General features: G+C 43.3%; 1 long non-coding RNA gene across 1 annotated transcript; it reads left to right on the top strand.

Annotated features, from left to right (window-relative positions):
- On the top strand, positions 1 to 27,671 carry LOC134736510 (uncharacterized). The gene is made up of 8 exons (XR_010120575.1): positions 1 to 188; positions 6,311 to 6,451; positions 6,595 to 6,725; positions 7,747 to 7,914; positions 10,643 to 10,789; positions 12,184 to 12,309; positions 15,893 to 15,985; positions 25,316 to 27,671. It is a non-coding gene; the product is annotated as an uncharacterized lncRNA (long non-coding RNA).
- The last annotated feature ends 54 nt before the right edge of the window (positions 27,672 to 27,725 follow it).

A 27,725-nucleotide genomic window follows, 5' to 3' on the forward strand; every position in this document is an offset into this window, starting at 1 on the left:
GATTACACTTGTGGAGTGATGAAACGGAGGCTCACAGCTACTTTCCCACCCTGGAGGAGACTCTGCCGCCTGGGTTTGGGCTAAAGTCGAGGTAGTGTGTGAATCTGATTTCCCCCTTTATGTAGTAAGGTGTTTTCCACGTCTGTGGACCTGTTATGTCATGGCTTTGATGAAGAAGCATAAAAAAGGTAAGTGAGAAAACAAAATGAACATATCTGTAGGAATTCAGTGCTCTCGAAGAACTGCAACTCATTGCCTTCTCAAATGTCAGATGCTACTATATAAAGAACATAGCGTGCAGTAAAAATAAGTAACGCAACGATTTCTGAGTGTCCATTTTGGGTAACTGTTGAGTATAAGCCTCAGGAATTGCTTCTTTTGTGTGTGTCTCTATTGTTGTGTGTTTAACCGAACTGACCAATTTAGAAAATGTAATATTCTTTTGATATTCCAAAATTTTTAAAAATTAATTCAAAAATGATTAGGTATGATTTTCATTAGAGGGCAAATAACATCAAGAAGGTATTTTAATGAGAAACGTCATCATTAGATATTCTTTTGGATTTTTTCCTTTGGAATTGCAGGTGTTTCTGAAAACAGCAAACTGGTATCATGACTTCAGAGTGAAAATGTGGGGACAGAGGCGGGCAGGAGGAAACAGGCTTGGTAGCAGGTGGACACAGGCCTAGAGCTGGAGCTGGGGAGCCTGCAGGCTCCGGTGTGGGATTTGGTCAGCAGTGCAGGGGCAGGTGCTTCTCACTGCCCCTCCCCTCACTCCACTCTCAGAGCCCCCACTGCAGATCTTTGGTTGCTGCCTTTCAGAACCTGTCACACTTTCCCAGGAAGAATTCATCTCATTTTCTTAACAGTTTGCACTGGTCTTACATGCCCTGTTGAGTTGCCCAGTGTGACATTTCTCTCATTGCAGGTAGTGAGCAGTTCAGGGTGTGTTGTCTGCTCTGTGTGGTGAGGCTGGAGGGCTTGAACTGTGTCTTATTACTTTCCATATCTCTGGTGCTAAATCTCGAGGAGACGTACAATCTGTTTCTTTTTTTAAATTAATTGTTTGATCCCCTTCGCCCATATGGCGTTAAGTGACCTAGTCCATCATGAATTCCCCCAGGCCTCTGGTTTCTCCTTTTCCATTTACCCAGGTGCCCACCCCATGCACTGTCCTGTCCAGGAACTCTGATCTGCTCCACGTCCTTACTCAAGCCCTGTCACAGCGCCGTCTCTGACTCCCCTGACGTCACTAGTTGTGGTTTCCCTCATCTCCTCGGGTGTTTAGGGATCACAGCATTCGCCTGTACATTGCACTTGCCCCCCTGCCCCGCCCCCACCGACCGACTTGCTTCTCCAGGAACACAAATCCTACATAGTGAATTGTACATTTTCAATTATTACTCTGATCTGTCCCATGTCGGGGAGCTGGCTGGCGCCAGGGGGATGTGTGTCTGGCCCAGCTTTGGCACTGCTCGCTGTGAATCTGGGTAAGTCCCCTCCCCACTCTGGGCCTTGGTTTAGCCACTTAAAAATGTTAGGTTGTTTGCTTGATCACATCCATTCTTTAGAGTTCTGTATGTCTGAAAATCAATACAGCTGTGCATCTTTTTCTTGATACGCCCCGAGCTTATCCGTGGGGCTGTGATCTTGAATAGCGCTTCAGTACAATATTTGATTCAAATGTGAGCAAAATCCAGTGAGATATTTTTAAGCCATGTAAGTGTGATTTCTGTTCACTTCAAGGAAGCATTATAATTTACACGACTACATCTACATCTAAAGCATCTGCCATGGTTTCGACCTGTGTGAGATTGCAGTCTTTACCAGGTGCTCAAAGGCATCCTCAGCTTAATGAAAACCAACTATGTGTTCCTAAAATTATGAAAGTTCAGAATGATGGTGCTCAGTTCAGTTGACAGAAAAAACCCTTTGTGTTCAGTTTTTTAGTCATCTCAGCAAAGACTCTCTCAATTGTCACTGCCTTTCTCAAAGCAGATCTTGAAGTGGCACAGCTGTTTTGCATATAGTTGTCCACCCTAATCTCAAAAAAGTCTCTAGTTGCAAAAATTACATCGTTGTTAAGGTTGAGAATGTATGAACTCAAGGCAGTCTGCAAATGTGGTGCCAAAGCTCCTTACGTTGGTATTCAAACAATGTAACTTTGCAGTCAGCATATAGGATAGATACTTTCCCTCCCTCCCTCTGTTTCTTTTCGCTCTTTGTTCAGTGGGGTGTTATGTGGATAAGGGAACACATTACTCCTTACACATCGTCTTTATACAACATACATTCAGGCTCAGATTCAACTGGTATCCACTGCTTGCTCACATCTTTTTGAGCATATGACATCTATCAGGTAGCTGCATCGAGTTTAGGTCCAGTTATTCATGGGTTCTGCATAGGGGCTCAGCATCTAATAAGATCTGCGACAATGCCCATCACTTACCTGTCTCTTGATATTCCTGTCTTGATACTCCATTTTTACTTTATAATTATTTTCTGTCTTCATTTGGTTTTACGTTATTAAATACTTCATTGTAAACTGTTTCAACTCCTTTCTGGAACGCGGTGGCACAGAAACAAACCTCTTACTCTTCTCATCCTTCCTTGTTTTTTTCTTGGGGGAGGGTGGTTATTTCTGAATTTTATTTTAAGTTATGGGATACATGCACAGGATGTGCAGATTTGTTACATAGGTAAACGTGTGTCATGGTGGTTTGCTGCACCCATCAACCCATCACCTGGGTACTAAGCCCTGCATCCATTAGCTACTTTTCCTGATGCTCTCCCTCCCCCCGCTCCACCCCCACAACAGGTCCCAGTGTGTGCTGTTTCCATCCCTGTGCCCGTGTGTTCTCAGTGTTCAGTTCACACTTATAAGTGAGAACATGCGGTGATGGGTTTTCTGTTTCTGTGTTAGTTTGCTGAGGATAATGGCTTCCACCTCCATTCATATCCCTGCAAAGGACATGATCACATTCCTTTTATGGCTGCATAGTATTCCATGGTGTGTATGTACCACGTTTTCTTTATCCAGTCTATCACTGATGGGCATTTGGGTTGATTCCATGTCTTTGCTGTTGTGAATAGCGCTGCAATGAACACACACGTGCATGTATCTTTATAATAGAATGTTTTATATTCCTTTGAGTACAGACCCAGTAATGGGATTGCTGGGTCAAATGGTAATTCTGGTTCTAGGTCTTTGAGGAATCACCACACTGTCTTCCCCTAACCAAATTTAAAACAGTTAACAATTTATAAAATAATATATTCCTCTTTTCAAATTATCCAAATTCAGTGAAACATTTCATGTGGAAACTAAAATTTGCTGGACAAAAATTTTACCTCACAGTTCACAGTCTGTTTCACTAACATTTGTGCATAAAAACTATATATCTGAAGGAAAAAATGCCTAAAAGCAAAGATAATATGAGGGTAGCAAGGGGGAAAACATAAATTGGCACCAAAATGCTTGAAAAGTATCGTAACCCACGCTGTTTCAGGTTTACACTTTACTCAATTTACCTTTATCAGAGTGGCCTGAAACAATAAAATCAACTTCATTGACCCTATAATTTACTAAGGGATAGCGTATATATTGGCTTTGGGATTTCTAAGAAATAGTGAAAGCATAAATAGTGAATTGGTCACCTAATCGGGAAAGGTGGTTCCTTGGTAAGATGATAATTTAAGCTGTGAATGACCACAGTGTATTGCTCTGCCCACTCCTTCAGCCTCATAGCCTCAGGCAAGGTGGCCACTTCAACAGAGCCCTGCAAAGTCAGACGGCCTGAGTTCAAGCCCTAACAACTTTGTCTCTCTGATTTGCCCACTCCGGCACAAGGCAGGCTTCTCAGTTCTCAGAGTGTTTCCTCATTAGGAGTCTGATAATAATTCACATCCTACCTCCCAAGGGAAAAGAGGAAATAATATATACAACAATGCTTTATATAGTATACCTTGATGTCCCTAAATCATTGTATTTCTGGATGCTTTTCCAGAAGCAAATGTTTGGCTGGACTACCGAAGTCAGTAATTTCATAGGCTTTTCTCAAGTATTTATCGTAACTACTGTCTTCTCCATTTTATCTAAAACATTAATTTTCCCATGAGAATACACCAGAGGTTCTATAATTGTACTGCTAGAATTAATATCTCACCCTTTCCCCCTTAGTCTTTGAATAAAACAATTTCTATATATTTACTGAGAACTCTAAGTCTGAATTATTTGATAACATTAACGTTGATTTCAGATACAGATAGACATATTTCTTCAGCCAAGTCATGGTATTTTGATGTGAAAAACAATACTCCTATTTCTCTGTTTGTCCTTTCATCCTGTGGTGAAGACTTCAAGCACACTATAATTTATTCATGCCTTACCCATAGTCCTTCATGCCTCTACACTCTTATTAAATGTCTTTTAAATTAATTTTTATTACATGGTAATACACGCACACAGAAAAAAATTAAGAGTTCCAAAGGTTATGAAATGAAAAATAAGGTTTTGTGCCCTTCCCCACTCTTCTATTTCTACTCCCACTCTTAGCAGTTGAAGAATCCCTCCAGAAAAATCTCATGTATATCTAAGCATGTCCACATGGATTTGGCTTCACATTATGGGCTCTGTCAACTAAAACTTTTCTGTGTGCTGTGGTCTTCTGGTCTAGCGATTATCCAGGCTGCATTTCCACAAGAGCACAGGAAATCTGCCCCACTCTGCCCAGCCCCCAACCAGGTTGTTCCCAACATCCCACAGACAGTGCCCCCTACATCCCCCTCCAGGGTCCCCCTAGCCACCCTTGTCCCCAAAGACCACCTGCCAATCCTCCCACGTCCCACTCCAGGTCCCACCCAATCCCCTCTCTCATCTCCCCACATCCCCCCACCGCCCCTGATCCCCAGACATCCCTTCCTGGTGGCCCTATATCCCACTCCAGGGTGCCCCCAACCCTCCCAACCCCTCATGCCCCTATATCACCTGTGGTCCCCCCCACACCCCCGTCTCGGTCCCTTCACATTCCACTGCAGGATCCTCCTAACACTCCCCTGTCCCCTCAGACCCCACTCCCTGCCCCCCCACATCTCACTTCAGGGTCCCCCCAAGCCCCTCTCCCGTCTCCCCACACTCTCCTCCTGGTCCCCTCTCCCCACTCCCGCCGCCTCTTCCGCAGGTGCTCACTGGCACCCGGCCCCGCCCGCTCCTCAGCTGCTCACTGACTCCCGGCGGCCCCCCGCTCCGCAAGTGCGCACTGACCCCCGGACCGCCCCGTCCCCAGGTGCGCACTGACCCCCGGACCGCCCCGTCCCCAGGTGCGCACTGACCCCCGGACCGCCCCGTCCCCAGGTGCGCACTGACCCCCGGACCGCCCCGTCCCCAGGTGCGCACTGACCCCCGGACCGCCCCCTCCCCAGGTACACACCGGCCCCCGACTGCCCCCTCCCAGGTGAGCACTGACTCCCGGACCGCACCCTCTGCAGGTGCGCACTGACGCCCTGCCACCCCCTCCGCAGGTGGGCATAGACGCCCGGACTGCCCCTTCCGCAAATGTACACTGACCCCCAGACCGTCCCCTCCCAGGTGCACACTGACCCTCTGCCGCCCCCACCTCCGCAGGTGCACAGGGACCCCCAGACCGTCCCCTCCCAGGTGCGCACTGACCCCCAGACCGCCCCATCCCCGGGTGCGCACTGACCCCGGGCCTCCCCTCCTCAGGTGCGCACTGACCCCGGGCCTCCCCTCCTCAGGTGCTCACTGACCCCGGGCCTCCCCTCCTCAGGTGCTCACTGACCCCGGGCCTCCCCTCCTCAGGTGCGCACTGACCCCGGGCCTCCCCCTCCTCAGGTGCGCACTGACCCCGGGCCTCCCCCTCCTCAGGTGCTCACTGACCCCGGGCCTCCCCTCCTCAGGTGCCCAGTGACCCCGGGCCTCCCCTCCTCAGGTGCGCACTGACCCCGGGCCTCCCCTCCTCAGGTGCGCACTGACCCCGGGCCTCCCCCTCCTCAGGTGCCCAGTGACCCCGGGCCTCCCCCTCCTCAGGTGCGCACTGACCCCGGGCCTCCCCCTCCTCAGGTGCGCACTGACCCCGGGCCTCCCCCTCCTCAGGTGCGCACTGACCCCGGGCCTCCCCCTCCTCAGGTGCCCAGTGACCCCGGGCCTCCCCCTCCTCAGGTGCCCAGTGACCCCGGGCCTCCCCTCCTCAGGTGCCCACTGACCACGGCGGCCGCGGGGCAACTGCCAGATTTTGTCTCATGCTCCTGGGCTTGGTCTTTTTTAACACTTTTCCCAACTATTGTTTTTCAGATTTGCCAAGTCGTTTCTAATTAAACCTAAACCAACTCTTCAGCCGCGCCGCCTCAGGGACCCTAAGCCCCGCTCGGGTGGACGCCTGAAGCCGCCGCCTCCCGAGAGTCCACACCCCATCTTGTCTCCAGCCTGTGCTGGGTGGGTATCACAGCGCATTATTGAATAATTGCTTTGGGAGACTCGGAAAAATTGTTCTCTTCTGGGGGTGGATTGCCTGGAAAATGCTTTAAAATATGAATTTTTAATGAGTGTATAAATGCAGCCTCCCTCATCTCATACAGGAAGAAGCTGAGGTCTGGAGGTCTTCCCCTAAAGGAGCACAGTCCCGGGAGCCACAGAAGGCTGCCTTGAGTGGAACTGCTTCACGGATCAATGCAAAGTTCCCTGTCAGGACAAAAACCTCTCAGAGGAGGTAAAGGCCCATGGGCCATTCTTGAGCTGATAGAACAGATTTCCTAAGATGGTTGAATAGCAGGAAACAGAGACAAAAACGAAAAACACCAGAGGCAGGTGACACAGGAAAGCTCTCCTTAAGCCGGGAACACAGAAAATAACCCTAATTAGCACTACATTCCTGGAGACATATCCTGATTACGCAGACATCAAACTCATCTGGGCTTCTTGTGTGGGACACGCCCCTTTTAAAACTTTGATTGTACTTATGAGACATTCAAAAAGTTAAACCTCTCGTAAAACGATGGAGAAAAAAGATAAGGGCCACGTGAAAGTTTATTTGAACATTTAAATGCAGCTCTTAAAAAAAACCTTAAGGTAAATGCCAGTAACTTTAGTTAAGGGTTTGCACTGGGGAGAAGTTATTTCATTTAGTAAAAATGACCACAATCTGTTTCCTAATCTTCACACAATTAAAACAAATAGAGCTGCTGCAACACTTCACACAATTCTTATGTACTAGAGCAAAAACAAAATCTAAATGCACTTGTATTTACAAACCCTGGATCAAGCTGTCCATAAGAAAATCCCCCTACTTTTCCCTGTAAGTTTCTAAAATGTCACTCACTGTGTCCCAGCATCTGTAGTTATTTAAAAAATTTTAGAAAACTTTTTGTGCATCATCATAATTTTTATTCCCTGGCTCTTTGGCTTAGTGGTAAAAAACCAAAACCATCAAAAATTATGTTTATCTTGAAGTCACCCAGTTGGTCCCAAGGATGAAGACAGCACTGCATCCACTGGCCCCCGGCAGTAGGGACATGTGAAAGATCGCAGCAGCCATGTGTCTATACAGTCAAAGTGAAAGAAGTGTTTGCATGGCAGACACCGAATGGGGTCGCCACAGACAAATTCCAGTAAACAAATCACACACTCTGGCATCTCCTCTTCTGATTTCTCTCTTCCAGGGTCGTACACTTCTTTAGGCAGACACTGTAGAAGGCTTAGTCTTTGAGCTATTCTGACTTGTTCTTCTTCAGTCAGCAGTGTTGCTAACGGAGGCTGGCCAGGTGCTGGGTGATAGACTGGAACTGGAGCTTGTTCTGGATGTGGCAGAAGGGGCCTAAGATCCTGCCCCGTCGACTCGTGCACAATAGTGTCATCTGAGGTTTGGACTCTCAGGCAGTTTCCCATCTTCCTGGGTTCAGGTGGGTGATCAGGGCACTCTCGGACAGAGTTCTCACGTAGCCTTAACTCACTCCTTTCACCTAAGGTTCAGATAAAAATAAAAAGTAAATTATTTACACTTTAATTACACGTGACCCTCTCCTTGAAGATATAGATATAGATACAGATTTCCAGAGTTACATACATATCTATTTGTCTAAATAACTCTCCCAATAACCCTGCTGTTGGGGTTATTATCAGTGTAACAAGTGAGTTGAATGTGGGCTCAGAAGGGTTTAGTAACATGACAAAATTTCACAGCTCCAAATTGGGTCCAGTACATCTTTTGCTTTTTTTTTGTTTGTTTTTTTTGTTTTGTTTTTGAGACAGAGTCTCACTCTGTTGCCCAGGCTGGAGTGCAGTGGCGCGGTCCCCACTCACTGCAAGCTCTGCCTCCTGGGTTCACGCCATTCTTCTGCCTCAGCCTCCCGAGTAGCTGGGACTACAGGCGCCCGCCACCATGCCCGGCTAATTTTTTGTATTTTTTAGTAGAGACGGGGTTTCACTGAGTTAGCCAGGATGGTCTCGATCTCCTGATCTCATGATTCACCTGCCTCGGTCTCCCAAAGTGCTAGGATTACAGGCATGAGCCTCTGTGCCCGCCCTTTGTTTGTTTTTTTATGTGGGATCTCCCTCAGTTGCTCAGGCCGGAGTGCAGGGGTGCAGTGATATCTTACTGCAGCCTCCAACTCCTGGGGTCAGACAACCCTCCCATCTCAGTCTGCCTAGCAGCTCGGGCTATAGACCTGGGCCACATGTCTGGTAAGATTTTAAGTCTAGTCTAATTGTAACACTACTCACACACTCACATTTCTAAATATGGTCACCTTGAGAAGTACATACCATACCTAGGTTTTACTGTTGATTCCAGATTTAAAAAAATCAGAGGCCACGCCGCATAATCATAACCTTCTCTCCTTTGGGGATGTTCACAGAATCATTTCCAATGTCCACATTTTTCTACCGCAGGGACCCTAGAGTTAGTTGAACCTAGTTTCTTTCCACTGGCCCTCAAATTTCATCATTTTCACTGCTTAGCTTAATCACCATGATGCTCTCCAATATTGACCAGCAGCATCAAAAATTATCTGTCCATTTGACCTCTTACTACCTCGTACTATCTGATCTTACTCTGGATCTAAACACCAATCTTAGCGGCTTCGTATTTTTTCCTATTCGGCAGCCAGTTCTGACAGAGAACATGACTAGGAGATTGATCCTGGCCTAATACGACACACAATACCCAGTAACTCTCAAATATTTCTGGCAATCCCACTGTATCTTGCTATCTAAATTATTCTTGTAGCTCCATAAATATTTCAAATCTACTGCATGACTTTTGCATCATGCACATACTTACCTTTGTCATACTTTACACAGTTGGAATTTCCTCCTCCTACAAAGATGAATTAAATTTTCTCACCAATTACCTTAGCTCACTGCCATGAAGTCCAGTTATACTTCAATCCATACCCATCCATTACTACTTCTTGCCTATAAAACTGAAGTATTTTCTTCCCTTGGCATGTTTAATTGATTCAAATTCAAACTTTATCTCCTGCCCTTAGGAGCTTTATGTTACCTCTTATATAGTAAATCTCCTTTACCAGCTCCCTCTGCTACTCTTCCCAATCTATCAGCATGAAGCTTTTGAAACAAAAACCTCATCTAAACCTATTTTCTCTCTCGTATCTGCTTTCCTGTGCTTTTCCTCATAGTCGAACTGAAAACTGAAAGTCAAAATGGTAACATTTCCTCATCCCCTCTCATCCTTTGACTTACTAAGACCACCGATGGTCTGTTCATTAATATGTCTTGCCAACAACACCAATAATTGTTCCATAAAATATCTAATGGGTGTTCCTTAGTCTTTTACTTGGATCAAAAAAGAACAGAACTATTATCTCCTTTTCACACTACTGTTTTAAAATTACTCTGTAGTCACTACTCCCCTAAGTTCTCTGCAGAGCACAAATGATAGTGTTAAAATGACCCAGAATTCCATCCTAGACTCTCTTCTCTCTTCTTTTTGTACCCTATCATGGCACTCTCACACATGTATTCAATTGCTTCCATTTCTTCCGTTGCTATCTGCAAACTGACAGTGACAGATTCTTGTCTGGATTCTACTTCTGAGATCATTTACACTTGCATAGTTGCAGACAATGAAATGTCCGAGGATATTACCTCCCGCACAAAACCATACAAAAATACACCACCTAGTCTCCAATATTTGTTAATGACCACACCATGCATCCATGAACCAATATTTTACAGGGCCTCTAACAATTGTATAATCACAATTAAGGATGACTTTATCTGTTCCCTCTTTACTATCACCCTTCATCCACATGTACATCCACCCCAATCCACACACATTTTTTCTTCATTATCCGTTTCCCACAGTTTAAACTTATATGTCACTCCTCAGAGAACTTTTCTCTGGATCTCAGCCTATTATACTTATTTATGTACTGTATACTTCCACAAATCTAATTGCAGAAAATCAACTCTTTTTTTTTTTCGTTTTTTGAGACAAGGTCTCTCTCTCTCTGTCCCCTAGGCTGGAGTGCAGTGGCGTGATCACAGCTCAGTGTAACCTCCAATTCCTGGGCTTAAGGTGGCCCTCTTGCCTCAGCCTTCTGAGCAGCTAGGACTATAGGCATGAGCCACCACCATGCCCAGGTACCTTCTAATTTTTTTTTGTAGACATGGGTCCTCAGTATGTTTGCCATGCTGGTATCCAACTTCTGACCTCAAGTGATCCTCCCGACTCAGCCTTCTAAAGTGGCGGGATTACAGGCATGAACCAACATGCCCAGCCCAGAGAAATCAACTCCTTTGTGCTGAGATTAGGTAAGTTTTCCTCTGACTATTACATATAAACTAGAATTCGAGAGAAATTACATGTCCACGGTAACCTAAACTTCTCTCAGAGAGCTTGCCATCAAATACCTGTAGTCCAATTAAACAATAATTTTCACGTTAAAATTTATTGACCAAAATAAATGGGATGCATCTGCCCTGGCGAAAATTTCTCCAGTACTCACCAGAAGCCCAACAGAGGAAAATCCAATGAAGCCAGGTCTTTATGGAGGTCGCTGTCACCACACTCTGGTGCTCAGAGCTTCTTCCACTCTCCCAGGAAAGCAGCGTTTGAGTGGTGAGCCCTCTTTTTATGCAGCTGATAACCTCATCAATTATATATGCTAATCAGTCCTATAATTTCATCAACCGCATAATCCAAGGGACCCACCTGAATAACTTGTCTCCTGTTAGGCCAAATCTAATCAAGCCTAGCCTCTTTAACAAAACATTTCTCCTCAGGTAAATTGTGTACATCCAGTCAAGGAAAGTCAGTTATGTCCCCCGATTCTGCACCCAAGTTATTCAGATGTGGTGACAATGACCTCCATAAAGACCTGGCTCTGTTAAATTTTCCTCTGTTTGGTTTCTGGATTTAGGGCCCCAGGAAATCTTGGGATTGCAATTCTGTTTACTGCACATAAACCTTGAACAAATCTCCAACCTGTCCATTAGATTTTTGACTGGTAGGTTTGGAATGTTGTAGGGAGTAGACAAGGGATTATAAGTCCTCCTTTAATTAATTCCTCTATAATTGGTGAAAGTCCCTGAACTGCCTCCAACTTTAGTGGATATTGGGAAAATTTAGGCAATGGCTTAGAGTAGTCTATTTGATATTTTATAGGTTTAATACTTTTAATTTTTCTTATGTCATTTGAGGAGAACACCCACAAGATTTGAGTACTTTAGAAAGATCAGGGATTTCCTACATCTGAGTGTCTGTGTTATCAATTCCTGCCTGTAGAGAATAGAGAGCTTTGTGTTCTGGAGAATCAGGAAATTCCAAGATGATTTCTCCCTTGAAACAGAATGTTATGTGTTCTCTCAACTCAGAAAGTAAATGTCATTCCATCAAATTTCCTGGGGCACTTTCACATAGTAGGAAAGCATGTTTTTCTAAAATGGTCCAAGCATGATTTGGACAGGTTGAGACATGGGGATTCCCTGGATATGATTTGAAACACCCGTCACAGAAATATTTTTTCACTCAGAGGGATATTTTGATTTATTAGACTTGTTATTAAAGTGAATACACTGACTCCAGTGACCACAAATAGTGTACAAGAATCTTCATCATCTTAGTATTAGTTAATAGCTAAGATTCAGAAGCAACCTGTGTCCATCAACAGATGAACTGATAAAGAAAATGTGTTATGTATACACAGTGGAGTACTATTCATCCATAAAAAACAAAGAGATCCAGTCACTTGCAACAATATGGACGGAACTGAAGATCATTATATTAAGTGAATTAAGCCAGGCGCAGAAAGACAAACATCACATGTTCTCAGGTATTTGTGGGATCTAAAAATGAAAACAACTGGGCTGGGGGTGGTGGTTCACACTTGTAATCCCAGCACTTTGGGAGGCTAAGGGGGGGAGGGGCAGATTACGAGGTCAAGAGTTCGAGACCAGCCTGGCCAACATGGTGAAACCACATCTCTACTAAAAATACAAAAATTAGCTGGGCATGGTGGCGGGCACCTATAATCCCAGCTACTCGGGAGGCTGAGGCAGGAGAATTGTTTGAACCCAGGAGGCACATGTTGCAGTGAGCCAAGTTCACGCCATTGTACTCCAGCCTAGGCGACAGGGTGAGACTCTGTCTCAAAAAAAAAAAAAATAGGAAAGAAAACAATTGAACTCATGGACATAGAGAGTAGAAGGATGGTTACTAGAGGTTGGGAAGGGTAGTGGTGGACAGGGGTGCTAGCAGGGGGAAGGTGGGAATGATTAATGGGTACAGAAAATAGAATGAATAAGACCTAATATTTCATAGCACAATAGGGTGACTATAGTCAATAATAAGTTAATTGTACATTTAAAAATAACTAGAAGAGTGTAATTGGATTGTTTGTAACTCACAGGATAAATGGTTGAGGGGATGCATTACCCCATTCTCCATGATGTGCTTATTTTACATTGCGTAGCAGTATCATAACATCTCATGTACCCCATAAATATATATACCTACTATGTACCCACAATATTTTTTTTAATTTCAAGAAAAAGGTATTACAGGAAGTTCCTCACTGGAGAATTCCTCAGGTCCTCCAACCGTGCAGGGTGGATTGTTGTCATACCCTCAGGGACTTTCTTTGATGGGAAAACCATGTGGCCCAAAGGAGCCAGCCTATTAGAGGACTACTCCAAGAGTGGGTGACATGTCTTCCAGGGACCTCATTGTTTACAATGAACGCAGCTGTTTCGAGGTATAGATCTTACCCAGGTTTCCTTTGTTTAGGATAGCTCACTTTTGAGTTATATATAAGGAGGTCTGTTCCTGTGGCTGTCGTACTTGTAAAGATATTAGTTTTTTAGCCTGTTTATTCTTTCTTTTAGCATTTTGTATGGTTCTAAATGTCTTTCACAGTGCTTACTTGTAGTGACCAATTGGGTCATATCAATGACTTTCTATCCAATCTTATGTTTTTTAATCTGGTCACCAAGCTCTGTTAAGAGTTTATTCATTTAAAAGGTTGTAAGTCATTTCAGTTGTTTCATTATGTATTTTACGACTAGAATGGTTTTATACATAAGATTGTAGTCCAGCTCTGTAATAAGGAACTGGTTTATCCTTTTTGTTTGTTTTCATGACTGGGTAATGGACCAGGCAATTTTTTGTGGGAAGACAATGGGAATAGCATTTAAGAGGGGCTTTTTTTCCTGATATCCTTTGTGCCACTCCTGTAAGAGTAGCTTTTGAGGGAATACTAATACTGTTATAAATTTTGTTTTTTAATCTTTTTGAGACAGTCTCACTATTCCACCCAGACTGGAGGGCAGTGGCACAGTCATGGCTCAGTGCAGTCTTGACCTCCTGGTCTCAAGCCATCGTCCCATCTCAGCCTCCTGAGTACCTGGTACTACAGGCACATGCCACTACGTTCAGCTAACTTTGTTTTCTGTTGTAGAGACATGGTCACACTATGTTGCCCAGGCTGGCCTGGAACTCCTGGGCTCAAGAGATCCTCCCACCTCAACCTCCCAAAGTCCTGGGATTACAAGTATGAGCTACTGTGCTGATCCTAACCATGGTTAAAATCTGACAAAAGTTCCCAATTGACAAGAAAATTTGGTTATATTTGTTATACGGAGCATTTTATAACAACCAGAATCATGTCTTACGGCTTCGCCTCAGGTCTCTGAGATCTTTATAAGTTGTATACAATCTTAGAATACTTACATTTATAACATATTTATATGAATATAACTTTAGAAGATATTTAACAAAAGTATGGCTGATAACAGATTTTCATGAATATATATGATTTTTGGAACATTTATGTCAATAACATACCTATCAGTGTAACTGAAAGATCTTCCATCACTTCGCACTTGATAATGTCTCCCATATATTTTACCAAATAAGTGTAACCATTTAATCTCTATAAGATAAGAGGCAATATTTTTGAGGGTTTCCAGGGGTCAACCTTCAAAATCCCAGTTAGTTTTAGGCCAAAATGACTTAATATAGGTTTTTAATCTTGAAGAAACCTGCCAAAGATGTCAGAAGACTCAAAACACTCAATCAAACAGAATCAGGGGTCACTGTTAAATAATAGCAATACAGAAAGTTACATAGATGTAAAAACATTAACCCTTTTATAACTCTTTTCCTAACTAATCTGAAACCCAATTAAGACAAGGAAGGAATTGCCTTGATAACATGTACAATTTTTATTTTTGTCTTTTAAGCTAGTTATGAGAAAGGTAAAGAAAAATTTCCTGTAGTGTGATTGCTTTTGTTTATAAGAAGCCCATTGTGGCCGGGCGCGGTGGCTCACGCCTGTAATCCCAGCACTTTGGGAGGCCGAGGCGGGCGGATCATGAGGTCAGGAGATCGAGACCACGGTGAAACCCCGTCTCTACTAAAAATACAAAAAATTAGCCGGGCGTGGTGGCGGGCGCCTGTGGTCCCAGATACTTGGGAGGCTGAGGCAGGAGAATGGCATGAACCCGGGAGGTGGAGCTTGCAGTGAGCCGAGATCACACCACTGCACTCCAGCCTGGGTGACAGAGCGAGACTCCGTCTCAAAAAAAAAAAAAAAAAAAAGAAGCCCATTTAGATTTCTTGGAAGTTAAACCTAATGAAAAGGTTACTTGAATTTCATCAGACAGGTGGAGAGTGTCCAGGGCTATGAGTGTACTCTGTATTATAGAGAAATGCAACCGAAAAAGTGGTTGGTACCTTGGACAGGGAAATCCATGGCTCTTAGTAACCACATGAAAAGTTATTGGCCGGGTGCGGTGGCTCACGCCTGTAATCTCAGCACTTTGGGAGGCCGAGGCGGGTGGATCACAAGGTCAGGAGATCGAGACCATCCTGGCTAACATGGTGAAACCCCGTCTCCACTAAAAATACAAAAAATTAGCCGGGCGTGGAGGCGGGCGCCTGTAGTCCCAGCTACTCAGGCGGCTGAGGCAGGAGAATGGCGTGAACCCGGGAGACAGAGCTTGCAGTGAGCCGAGATCGCGCCACTGCACTCCAGCCTGGGAGACAGTGAGACTCCGTCTCAAAAAAGAAAAAAAAGAAAAAAGAAAAAGAAAAGTTATGTGATTATATGGAATAATTTTGATATATCAAGAAAAGCGGGCCAGCTTTGGTGGCTCAATCCTGTAATCCCAGCACTTTTGGAGGCTGAGGTGGGAGGGTCTCTTTACCCAGGAGTTTGAAATCATCCTGAAACATAGTGAGACCCCATCTCTATGAAACTAAAAATAAAAACTTAGCCAGGCACGGTTGGTGTTGTGGGAGGGACCAGGTGGGAGGTAACTGAATAATAGAGGCAAGTCTTTCCCGTGCTGCTCTTGTGATAGCGAATAAGTCTCCTGAGATCTCATGATGTTATAAGGAGAAACTTCTCTGCACAGCTCCGTCTTTGCCTGATGCCATCCACCTAGGATGTGACTTGCTCCTCCTTGCCTTCTGCCATGATTGTGAGGCCTCCCCAGCAAGGTGAAACTGTAAGTCCATTTAACTTCCTTTTTTTTTTTTGTAAATTGCCCATCCTCGGGTGTGTCTTTATCAGCAGCGTGAAAATAGACTAATAATATAATTTGGTAGCAGTAGAGTGGGGTGCTGCTGAAAAAACAGCCAAAAATGTGGAAGCGACTTTTGAACTCGGTAACAGGCAGAGGTTCTAACAGTTTGGAGGGCTCAGAAGAAGAGAAGAAAATATCAGAAAGTTTGGAACTTCCTAGAGACTTGTTGAATGGCTTTAACCAAAATGTGGATAATGATATGGACAATGAAATCCAGGCTGAGGTGGTCTCAGATGGAGATGAGGAACTTGTTGGGAACTGGAGCAAAGGTGACTCTTGTTATGTTTTAGCAAAGAGACTGCCAGTATTTTGCCCCTGCCCTAGAGATATGTGGAACTTTGAACTTGAGAGAGATGATTTAGGGTATCTGGCAGAAGAAATTTCTAAGTAGTAAATCATTCAGGATGTGACTTGCGCGGTGTTAAAGGCGTTCAATTTTGTAAGGGAAGCACAGCATAAAAGTTCAGAAAATTTGCCGCCTGGTGGGTTACTGACACAGTGCAGGCCCCTCCCACTGCGGCAGCTGAGCCCACTGTCAGGGCAGCCATAGTGTCACCACCTTACGTGACACCCACCTCTCTGACTGGCAGACCAGTGGGTTACAGGCCCCCCCGTGCAGGACCCGCCCATTGTGGCAGTTAAGTCCCCCCAAGCTGAGGTGTCCTGGGGAGGTCTTCACCTGGGTCCCATGGGGAAAATCAGTCAGCACCACATCTGCTCTGGTGGACTCGTGAGTGTCCCTTATGCCCCCATCGCCATAGTATCAGGAGAACTAGGAAATAAAGTAAAAGCCTTTGGCTAAAGCACGTCCTTGTCACCTCTTCCCTGAGTGCTTTCTCTTCGGACTCCATTGTAATGTTCCATTAGTTGTTTTATTTTCAGTCCTAAAATGTGTGCAGTTTTATGTCTGGTTTTACCTTTCTGTTAATTGTTTGGGGGCAATTAAGGCAGGGTACTTGGTTGTGAGAGATCCCCACTGTTTTTACTCTGGGATGCTAGAGTCATGTTGTTTGTTGACCCCAATTTGGTCTTGGATTGACTGTTGGCCACCCTCTGGGTGCCCCAGGGTTTTCAGCATTTGGTGGAGGGACCCTTGTTGGCTGAAACTTGGGCCTTCTGAGTTTTCAGCATTGGTATTTTGGCCACCCCCCAGATGATCTGGGGTATTTGTGCTGACATTCCCTCTAGGATTCTGAGGGATATATGAATTATAGCCCTCTCCCTAGGGGAGTATTGGTCTTGCCCTTTTCTGCCCTACAAGTTAGAAGTATTTTCCTAATAGCAAGTTGCTAACCCTTCCTTTGTGCTGCCTTCCAACTAGCTTGCTCAAACCACTCTTGTTCAAAGGAATTGGGACTTCCCAGGCCCCTGGCATAATGGAGAGCCAGCTACAGTGGTAGACAATTGGCCACATGAATATTTTTTTCAGTGTCTCTGCTACTGGATAGGTTATCCAGCAGGTCAGGGCCTCTGAGGTCTCCCCTTGGGCAACACTGTTTACCTCTTCCATTTCTCCCTTCCACAGTCCCTCCCTTCCATTTGTTTAGCCCACCTCTCTACCAACCGTTGCTCTCTGTGGCATTTAGGTTCAAAATCCAACTGCCCATTTGAAGCTCGTAATCCACTTTTTAAAAATTATACTTTAAGTTCTAGGGTACACGTGCACAACATGCAGGTTTGTTACATAGGTATACATGTGCCATGTTGGTTTGCTGCACCCATCAACTTGTCATTTACATGAGGTGTTTCTCCTAATGCTATCTCTCTCCCAGCCCCCCAACCCTGACAGGCCCCGGTGTGTGTGTGTGTGATGTTCCCCACCCTGTGTCCATGTGTTCTCATTGTTCAACTCCCACCTATGAGTGAGAACATGTGGTGTTTGGTTTTCTGTTTTTGTGATAGTTTGCTTAGAATGATAATTTCCACCTTCATCCATGTCCCTGCAAAGGACATGAACTGATCGTTTTCTATGGCTGCGTAGTATTCCATGGTGTATATGTGCCACATTTTCTTAATCCAGTCTGTCATTGATGGACATTTGGGTTGGTTCTAAGTCTTTCCTATTGTGAATAGTGCCGCAATAAACATACGTGTGCATGTGTCTTTGTAACAGCATGATTTATAATCCTTTGGATATATACCCAGTAATGGGATTGCTGGGTCAAATGGTATTTCCAGTTCTAGATCCCTGAGGAATTGCCACACTGTCTTCCACAATGGTTGAACTAATTTACACTCCCACTGACAGTGTAAAAGCCTTTCTATTTCTCCACATCCTCTCCAGCATCTGTTGTTTCCTGACTTTTTAATGATCACCATTCTAATTGGTGTGAGATGGTATCTCATTGTGGTTTTGATTTGCATTTCTCTGATGGCCAGTGATGATGAGCATTTTTTATGTGTCTGTTGGCTGCATAAATGTCTTCTTTTGCGAAGTGTCTGTTCATATCCTTTGCCCACTTTTTGATGGGGTTGTTTTTTTTCTTGTAAATTTGTTTAAGTTCTTTGTTGATTCTGGATATTAGTCCTTTGTCAGATGGGTAGAATGCAAAGATTTTCTCCCATTATGTAGGTTGCCTGTTCACTCCGATGATAGTTTCTTTTGCTGTGCGGAAGCTCTTTAGTTTAATTAGATCCCAATTGTCTATTTTGGCTTTTGTTGCCATTGCTTTTGATGTTTGAAGGGGTGGCCTGCCCCTCCACACCTGTGGGTATATCTCACTAGGAGGGATGAGAGACTGAGAAAAGAAATAAGACACAGAGACAAAGTATAGAGAAGCAACAGTGGGCCCAGGGGACCGGCACTCAGCATACGGAGGACCTGCACCGGCACCGGTCTCTGAGTTCCCTCAGTTTTTATTGATTATTATTTTCATTATCTCAGCAAAAGGAATGTGGTAGGAGACTGGGGTGATAATAAGGAGAAGGTCAGCAAAAAAAACACGTGAGCAAAAGAATCTATGTCATATTTAAGTTCAAGGGGAGGTATATGCCTGGATGTGCACGTAGGCCAGATTTATGTTTTTCTCCACCCAAACATCTCAGTAAAGAATAACAAGGCAGCATTGCTGCCAACATGTCTCGCCTCCCGTCACAGGGTGGTTTTTCTCCTATCTCAGAATTGAACAAATGTGCAATCGGGTTTTATACCAAGACATTCTGTTCTCAGGGGCAGGCAGGAGACAGTGGCCTTCCTCTTTCTCAACTGCAAGAGGCTTTCCTCTTTTACTAATCCACCTCAGCACAGACCCTTCACGGGTGTCAGGCTGGGGGACGGTCAGGTCTTTCTCATCCCGCGAGGCCATATTTCAGACTATCACATGGGGAGAAACCTTTGACAACACCCTGCTTTCCAGGGCAGAGGTCCCTGTGGCTTTTCACAGTGCATTGTGCCCCTGGTTTATTGAGACTAGAGCATGGCGATGACTTTTACCAAGCATACTGTTTGTAAACATTTTGTTATCAAGGCACATCCTGCACAGCCCTAGATCCCTTAAACCTTGATTCTATACAACACATGTTCTTGTGAGCTCAAAGTTGGTCAAAGGGGCTGGGGCAAAGTTACAAATTAACCACATTTCAGCAAAGCAATTGTTTAAGTACAGGTCAAAATGGAATTTCTTGTGTCTTCCCTTTCTACACAGACACAGTAACAGTCTGATCTCTCTTTCTTTTCCCTACATATCCCCATTTTGTTTTTGACAAAAACGCTGTTGTCATCATGGCTCATTCTTGCTTGTCGCTGTCTCTCCGAAGCTGCTGGATACGCCTGTAGACTAACAACAGAGAGAACAGACATACAAGGATTAATACACAATTTGTAATAGTGGAACTTCCAATGGTTTTCCTAAGTGACAGGGTTAAGATCTGTGAGGCTATCAACAGATTTAACATTGCCTCAGTTTCTGGCACCAGAATTAACTGCGCTTTTGATGCCTCAAAAATTTGTTCTTTTAATTTTGAAATATCTAAAGTAAGATTATCTTCTCTTCCTTGTAGGTGGCATCTAACCATGTCCCAGTGATGTTTAGATTTATGATAGGCTCGAGGTGTAATACAAAAATCTGACGTATTCCAGTCACACTCTAACTGTAAAAGATATTTGAAGCTCATGAGCCTACGTCCCATCTAAATGACAGTTTGTCTAAGATCATTAATTTTGTTTGCCAATTTTTGATCTATACGAGACTGAGAATTCCACAATTTTGAGGAATTATTTTGCCAATTATTCACATATTTTGTAGTTTGAACAGAGGAGTGTAAAGCAATTCCAGCAGCTGCAGCAGTAGCTGTGACTGCAAAAAGACCCATAATCATTGCAATTAAAGTAAAAATGAATCTTTTGGATCTAGTTAGAACTCCTTTTAATACTTCTGTTAAAATATGGACAGATGGGGAAGGTTCCCACGGTTGGTCCATGGACACAGGGATCCACACACCCTCTCTTGCCCTCACTAGCAGAATATGGTGCTGCTAATCCAAAGTTGAATCAATGCAACTAAACAATCTACAGTTTTCACAGGTTATAGTTTGGGAATCTGGTTTAATAACTGTGTTTCCTACAACCAGCATATAAGGGGGTTTTACACAACTTTGTTAAAGGAACTGTCAGATTGGAATTTAGGTTAATAGTATAATATGGCTTATGATTTCTTGTTCCCATAACTTGATTTCCAGACTGAATTCTAATGCGGTGCGAGGCCACAGTGAGCTTCCATAATTCTGGGTGTTCGGGACTAGTAACAGGACTAACTTCGGTCGGGGTGATGAAATTCCCTTTTCACCCCATTTCCATGGATAGGGTGATTCTAACCTTCTATAAACCTGGTCTAGCCTTTCAGTCAAATCACTATCATAGGCCGGATTAGTGGGCCAGACAGATGGAGCCTGTGAACATGAGTGGGTCTGGTCCATACAATCATAATGTAATTGGCCTCGAGGGGCCCAGTCTATAATAGTTCCACATTTATTGTTTTGTAATACCACCGCAGTGTCAGCCACACATTCTATCCAGACTAAGACTTCTGGGTCTTTTGATTCTTTGGGAATTTCCTTGGGGCAAGGTTTTCCCTTAGGCCTAAATTTTAATGATCTTTGAAAAGAAGAGTCCTGTAAATTATTCATTTGTGACTTGAGTGACATTCTACTTACTATGTGATAAGTAAATTTACTGGTGGCACTGACAGTAAGTACTTCTACCAACCAATTTTGGGTTGTAGGCATTAAGCATCTTGGTGCTTTCTCCAGGCAAATAGGAGGATAATGATACACAATGGAAATGTTTATCATCATTCCTTTTTCTTCAGGTTGGGCAGGGCCACGGTCATCTGTGAGGCCTGGTACCCGTGTACTGTTATTAACATATACTTCAGTAGGATTATGTATCCAAGTGACTGCCCGAATTAAGGCTGGGAAAGGCACATAGGCCCAGTAAGTATAATTAGCTGCAGCTGCTCCTGCAGACATAGGGAGACTTAGCACTGTTGATACAATAATTAAAGCTGCAAGCAGCATATTCTCTGGAGTTTGTGTTACCCTTGTGTTCCTCAGGCTTTTTTTAGCTAACTGTGTCAGCTTTTTCAGTTGGGCCCAGGTCGGCGTCTCTGCTTCCTTGGTGGATGGCAACTTCTTCTGTAAGTTGTAGGTACGTGAACTGGAAGCTGATTTTCTCCTGGTGAAACACAAGCAAAGCCTCTCCCCCACGTTATCACCTTCCCTATTTCCCATGTCTTATTTTTGATGTCTTTCCACCACATCAGTTTTCCCTCATGTGGGCTGTTCTTTTTACCAGTAAAATGTTCTGCAGAAGTAGTGGTCTGATTTCTATAAATGTTTAAAATACTTAAAGTATGGAGTGCTAGATTAAGTTGCAACCGGGGTATGTTATACTCCTTGCTCTCTTTTTCCTTTTTCTGTTTAACCAATTGAGCTTTGAGTGTTCTATTAGTTCTTTGAATTATGGCCTGTCCTTGGGAATTATAAGGGATTCCTGTTGTATGTGTAATTTTCCACTGATTTAAGAATTTTTGAAATGCTTTACTAGAGTATCCTGGCCCATTATCTGTTTTAATTTTTTCTGGAACTCCCCTGACAGCAAAACAAGATAATAAATGTCTTTTAACATGGGAAGTACTTATTTCTGTCTGGCTGGTTGCCCATATGAAATGTGAATAAGTATCAACTGTCACAAGGACAAATGACAATTTTCCAAATGAAGGTACATGTGTGACATCCATTTGCCATAATGCATTAGGACATAAACCTCTGGGATTAACTCCTGCCTCCTGAGTGGCAGGTGTAAGACTTGACACTGAGTACAATGCTGTACAATATTTTTTGGCTGTTTCCATGTGATGTCAAATTTATTTTGTAGTCCTGTTGTATTTACATGAGTCAGGGCATGAAGTTCTTGTGCTTCTATGAAGGCAGATGATACTAGCAAGTCAGCTTGTTCATTTGCCTTAGTTAAAGGCCCTGGTAAAATAGTATGTGTTCGAATATGAGTAATATAAAATGGGAAATTTCTTTTTCTTACAGTTTGTTGTAACAAATTGAACAGCTGATTTAACTGATCATCCATACTATATTTGATTAGGGCTGTCTCAACGTCCTTTGTAGCCTGTACTACATATGCAGAATCTGAAACAATGTTAATAGGCTGATTAAAATCTCGTAACACTGAAATGACAGCAACCAACTCTGCTCTTTGAGCTGAGTGATATCGAGTTTCAATGACTCGTTCTTTTTAAGCCACTTTTCCATTGCTGGAACCATCAGTAAACACTGTCAGAGCATTTTCTAAAGGTTTTTGTCTGGTAATTTTAGGTAAACTCCAAGTAGTCAATTTTAAAAACTGGAAGATTTTTGTTTTTTGGTAATGATTATCAATAATTCCCACAAAATCAGCAAGACCAATCTGCCATGCTGCAGAATTGATAAAGGCTTGTCTAACCTGTTCCTTGTTTAAAGGAACAATGATTTTATCTGGGTCACTTCCACACAATTTTACTATTCGTAGTCTTGCCTGACCAGTTAATGTAGCCATTTGATTTAAACACAATTTAAAAGTCTTAATTGTATGGTAAGGAAGAAATGACCACTCCACATGATCTGTATTTTGAACAATAATGCCTGTTGGAGAATGTGCAGTAGCAAAAGTCAAAGTTGGAGTGGGGCTAAATGATCTATTCTATTTACTTGTGCTGACCGAATTTTTTCTTCAATTAATTCAATTTCTTTAGTTGCCTCTGGAGCTAATGTTCTTTTACTATTCAAGTCTGAATCCCCTGTTAAGATAGAAAACAAATTTGTCATGGCATAAGTAGGGATGCCTAGAGTTGGCTGAATCCAATTAATATCTCCTAGTAATTTTTGAAAGTCATTTAATGTTCTTAATGTGTCTTTTTCTATTTCTATTTTTTGTGGTTTAATTTTTCTTTCCTCTACCTGCATTCCCAAATAATGAAAATGAGTGGAGGTCTGAATCTTATCAGATGCTATTATCAGTCCTGCATTTGCAACCTCTGTCTGCAGAAATGTGTAACAGTCAATTAATTTGTCTCTTGTTTCGGCAGCAGACAAAATATCATCAACATAATGAATGATATAACAGTCTGAAAACTTGTCTCTAACTGGTTGAAGAACCTGAGCTACAAAAGTCTGACAAATAGTTGTACTATTAAGCATTCCCTGAGGCAACACTGTCCAGTGAAACCTGGTGGCTGGTTCTTTATTATTTATGGCTGGTGTAGTAAAAGCAAATTTTTCAAAAACCTGTTTTGCCAGAGGAATGGTAAAAAAGTAATCCTTTAGATCAATTATAATTACAGGCCCATCTTTGGGGATCACGGCCGGAGAGGGCAGCCCGGGTTGGAGAGGCCCCATGGGTTAAATTACTGCATTAACGGCTCTTAAGTCAGTTCGCATGCGCCATCTGCCTTATTTTTTATGAATTAGAAACACAGGAGAATTCCAAGGCGAAAATGAAGGCTCAATATGTCCCTTTTCTAACTGTTCCTTTGCCAATAAGTGTAAAGCCTCCAGCTTTTGTTTTAGTAGTGGCCACTGATTTACCCATACAGGCTTTTCTGTTTTCCAAGTTAATGGAATGGGTTTTGGAGGTTCTACAGTGGCCACTTCTAAAAAGGACACCCTATTCCTTTTGTTTCTGGGTTTCCTTTATCCTCAATTGGGACTTTAATGCCTTCTCTATTCTTCCCTAGTTCTTTGCCTGGGAGATATCCCATTTTAGTCATGATTTTTTGACTCGTGGGGCTGTATAGGGAGACTGTACTGTATAGGGAGACTGGCTCTTTATTTTTACTCTGTTTATTTAAGACTGGGCAATTCTTTTTTAGATGACTGATTTGACCACAATAACATTCCCCCCGAAATGTTCTAACTTGTCCTCCTGAAGCAACCCCCATAATTCCTTGAGCCAATAGCACTGCCTTATGCATAGCTCTTTAAATCCGATCACAAGCCTTCACATATTCTGTAATTACATCAACTCCTGCTGGAACCTTTTCTCTTAACGGCTTTAAGGCCGATTGACATTCTGGATTTGCATTTTGATAAGCCATTATTTCTACAACAACTTTTTCGGCGTTATCACCTGCAATAGATTTTTGAGCGGCATCTTGCAACCTTGCCACAAAGTCTGGGTATGGCTTTTCAGAGCCTTGTCTGATTGAACTAAAAGAAGGGCAGGAGGTTCCTGGGTCCTGAATTTTTTCCAAGGCCCTGAGGCAAATAGCCCTTAGTAGTTCAATAGCCTCATTCTGCATTACTAATTGTTGGTTAATAGTGCTCCAATTTGGACCTATTCCTAGCAATTGGTCTGCATCTATATTAACAGCAGGATAAGTAGGCTGATTTTTTCGTACCTGTTCTTGTACTCCATCAATCCACCACGTTTTAAACAGTAGAAACTGAGAGGGTGAAAGGGAAGACTTAGCCAAAATTTCCCAATCATAAGGAATAAGTCTATTTCCATGAGCAATGGAATCTAATAATGTTCTCATATAAGGAGAGTTGGGTCCATATTGTTTAACTCCTTCCTTCCAATCTTTTAACATTTTCATGGTGGAAGATTCATATCTAGCCTCAGTTCGGACAGACGCTCCTGCTTGACTCCCTTTCCCGGCCAGTATCGGTTGTCAAATTTCCAGGTACTGCCATGCCTCAACTCAAGATCTCCCTGTTCTCTGGCTGTATCAATGGTTTCATGCAGTGCACTATCTTGTCCACTAGGTGGTGCTGTAGGATCAAATGCCATCGCAAGGAGTTGCTGATACAGGGCCCTGCTATTTGGCACAGGATACACTGAAACTCTGGAGGCGGCCGGTACTGAAATTCGGCTGGCAGCTGGTATTGACAAACTACTGGTGGTTGGGTTTTATTTTCTACTGGCTGATATTGTGGATACGGTGTCTGGATTGGCATTGCCGGGATAGAGACTCTATCCTTTTCTACTTGATATTCTCTTGTGGTTTGCCCTTGTCTAACCTGCATTCGAGGTTCAAATGTCACAGGCATCTGAACCGTCTAACCTGCATTTGAGGTTGTAATGTCACAGGCATCTGAACCGCCGGAGGAGGAGTTGATGGCCATTGTCGTTTAAACTCTGATGGCCCAAATAATTCTGGATCTCCTTCCCCCAATTTTGATGATTCAGGATATATTACCTCCTGTAATTGATTATAGTCAACATTTTGCGTTGACCGAGCCATTACAGACTCTGCTAAATTTTTACAATGTGAACTTTCCTTTCCTTTCTTGAACTCTGTTCCTGCTTTTTCTTCACAATCTATTACAGAGCTTTCAGGGGCATCAGAAATTGAAACACTATCTTCTTCTATTTCAAACAGCTCTAAAGTTGCTTTAATAATGGCCCAATCATTCCATACTGTAAGTGGGATGATTTTACCTCCCCTACTTGCTTGTTTTAATTATTTGCCAATTTTTCCCCTATCTTTTAAATCTAAAGTTCCCTGTTCTGGAAACCATGGGCAGAATTGTTCTATTGTTTGAAATAGCGTAATTAGATTTTCTGTAGAAGCTTTAGCTCCCCCTCTTCTTAAGAGAATTTTAATGAAGCTGAGATAAGAGGCATATTTACTTTCAGTTTGCCCCATTTTTACCCTGGATTCCTCCGAGTGCACAAGCTTACCGCAAGGCTGACCGTGGACTTACTTGGGAATCTCGTCAGCTGTCCTCAATGTTCACGTTCTTAGCGTACTTTCACCCTAGAGAAAGGCCCCACGTTGGGTGCCCGATGAAGGGGTGGCCTGCCCCTCCACACCTGTGGGTATATCTCACCAGGTGGGATGAGAGACTGAGAAAAGAAATAAGACACAGAGACAAAGTATAAAGAAACAACAGTGGGCCCAGGGGACCGGCACTCAGCATATGGAGGACCTGCACCGGCACCGGTCTCTGAGTTCCCTCAGTTTTTATTGATTATTATTTTCATTATCTCAGCAAAAGGAATGCGGTAGGAGACCAGGGTGATAATAAGGAGAAGGTCAGCAAAAAAAACATGTGAGCAAAAGAATCTATGTCATATTTAAGTTCAAGGGGAGGTATATGCCTGGATGTGCACGTAGGCCAGATTTATGTTTCTCTCCACCCAAACATCTCAGTGAAGAATAACAAGGCAGCATTGCTGCCAACATGTCTCGCCTCCCATCACAGGGTGGTTTTTCTCCTATCTCAGAATTGAACAAACGTGCAATTGGGTTTTATACCAAGACATTCAGTTCTCAGGGGCAGGCAGGAGACAGTGGCCTTCCTCTTTCTCAACTGCAAGAGGCTTTCCACTTTTACGAATCCACCTCAGCACAGACCCTTTACGGGTGTCGGGCTTGGGGACGGTCAGGTCTTTCTCATCCCGCGAGGCCATATTTCAGACTATCACATGGGGAGAAACCTTCGACAATACCCTGCTTTCCAGGGCAGAGGTCCCTGTGGCTTTTCGCAGTGCATGGTGCCCCTGGTTTATTGAGACTAGAGAATGGCGATGACTTTTACCAAGCATACTGTTTGTAAACATTTTGTTATCAAGGCACATCCTGCACAGCCCTAGATCCCTTAAACCTTGATTCTATACAACACATGTTTTTGTGAGCTCAAAGTTGGTCAAAGGGGCTGGGGCAAAGTTACAAATTAACATTTCAGCAAAGCAATTGTTTAAGGTACAGGTCAAAATGGAATTTCTTGTGTCTTCCCTTTCTACACAGACACAGTAACAATCTGATCTCTCTTTCTTTTCCCTACAATGTTTTAGTCATGAAGTCTTTGCCCATGCATATGTCCTGACTGGTATTGGCTAGGTCTTCATAATCTACTTTTGTAACACCTTGGCATCTATAGAAAGTGGGAAATGAAAAGGGAAAAGTAAGTACGCATTTGCTAAACTTAGGCTAACTAAAACCCCTTGTAGTAAGCTTTACTAGACATGGGGACAGCAGTAAGCATTCAGAAAGACTCATCCCTTGGGTGTCTTTTAGGCCATTGGAGTAGGTTCAAATTATTGGACAGGTTGAAAAAGAAAATCCTTGTTTACTATTGCAATAATGTTTGGATTCAATAAAAATTGAGAAACCAACATATTCTAGACATGGTTCTTTACATTATAACGATATTATACAATTAGATTTGT

The sequence above is a fragment of the Symphalangus syndactylus genome, chromosome 1 (genome assembly GCF_028878055.3).
Source record: "Symphalangus syndactylus isolate Jambi chromosome 1, NHGRI_mSymSyn1-v2.1_pri, whole genome shotgun sequence".
NCBI classification, from domain to species: domain Eukaryota; kingdom Metazoa; phylum Chordata; class Mammalia; order Primates; family Hylobatidae; genus Symphalangus; species Symphalangus syndactylus.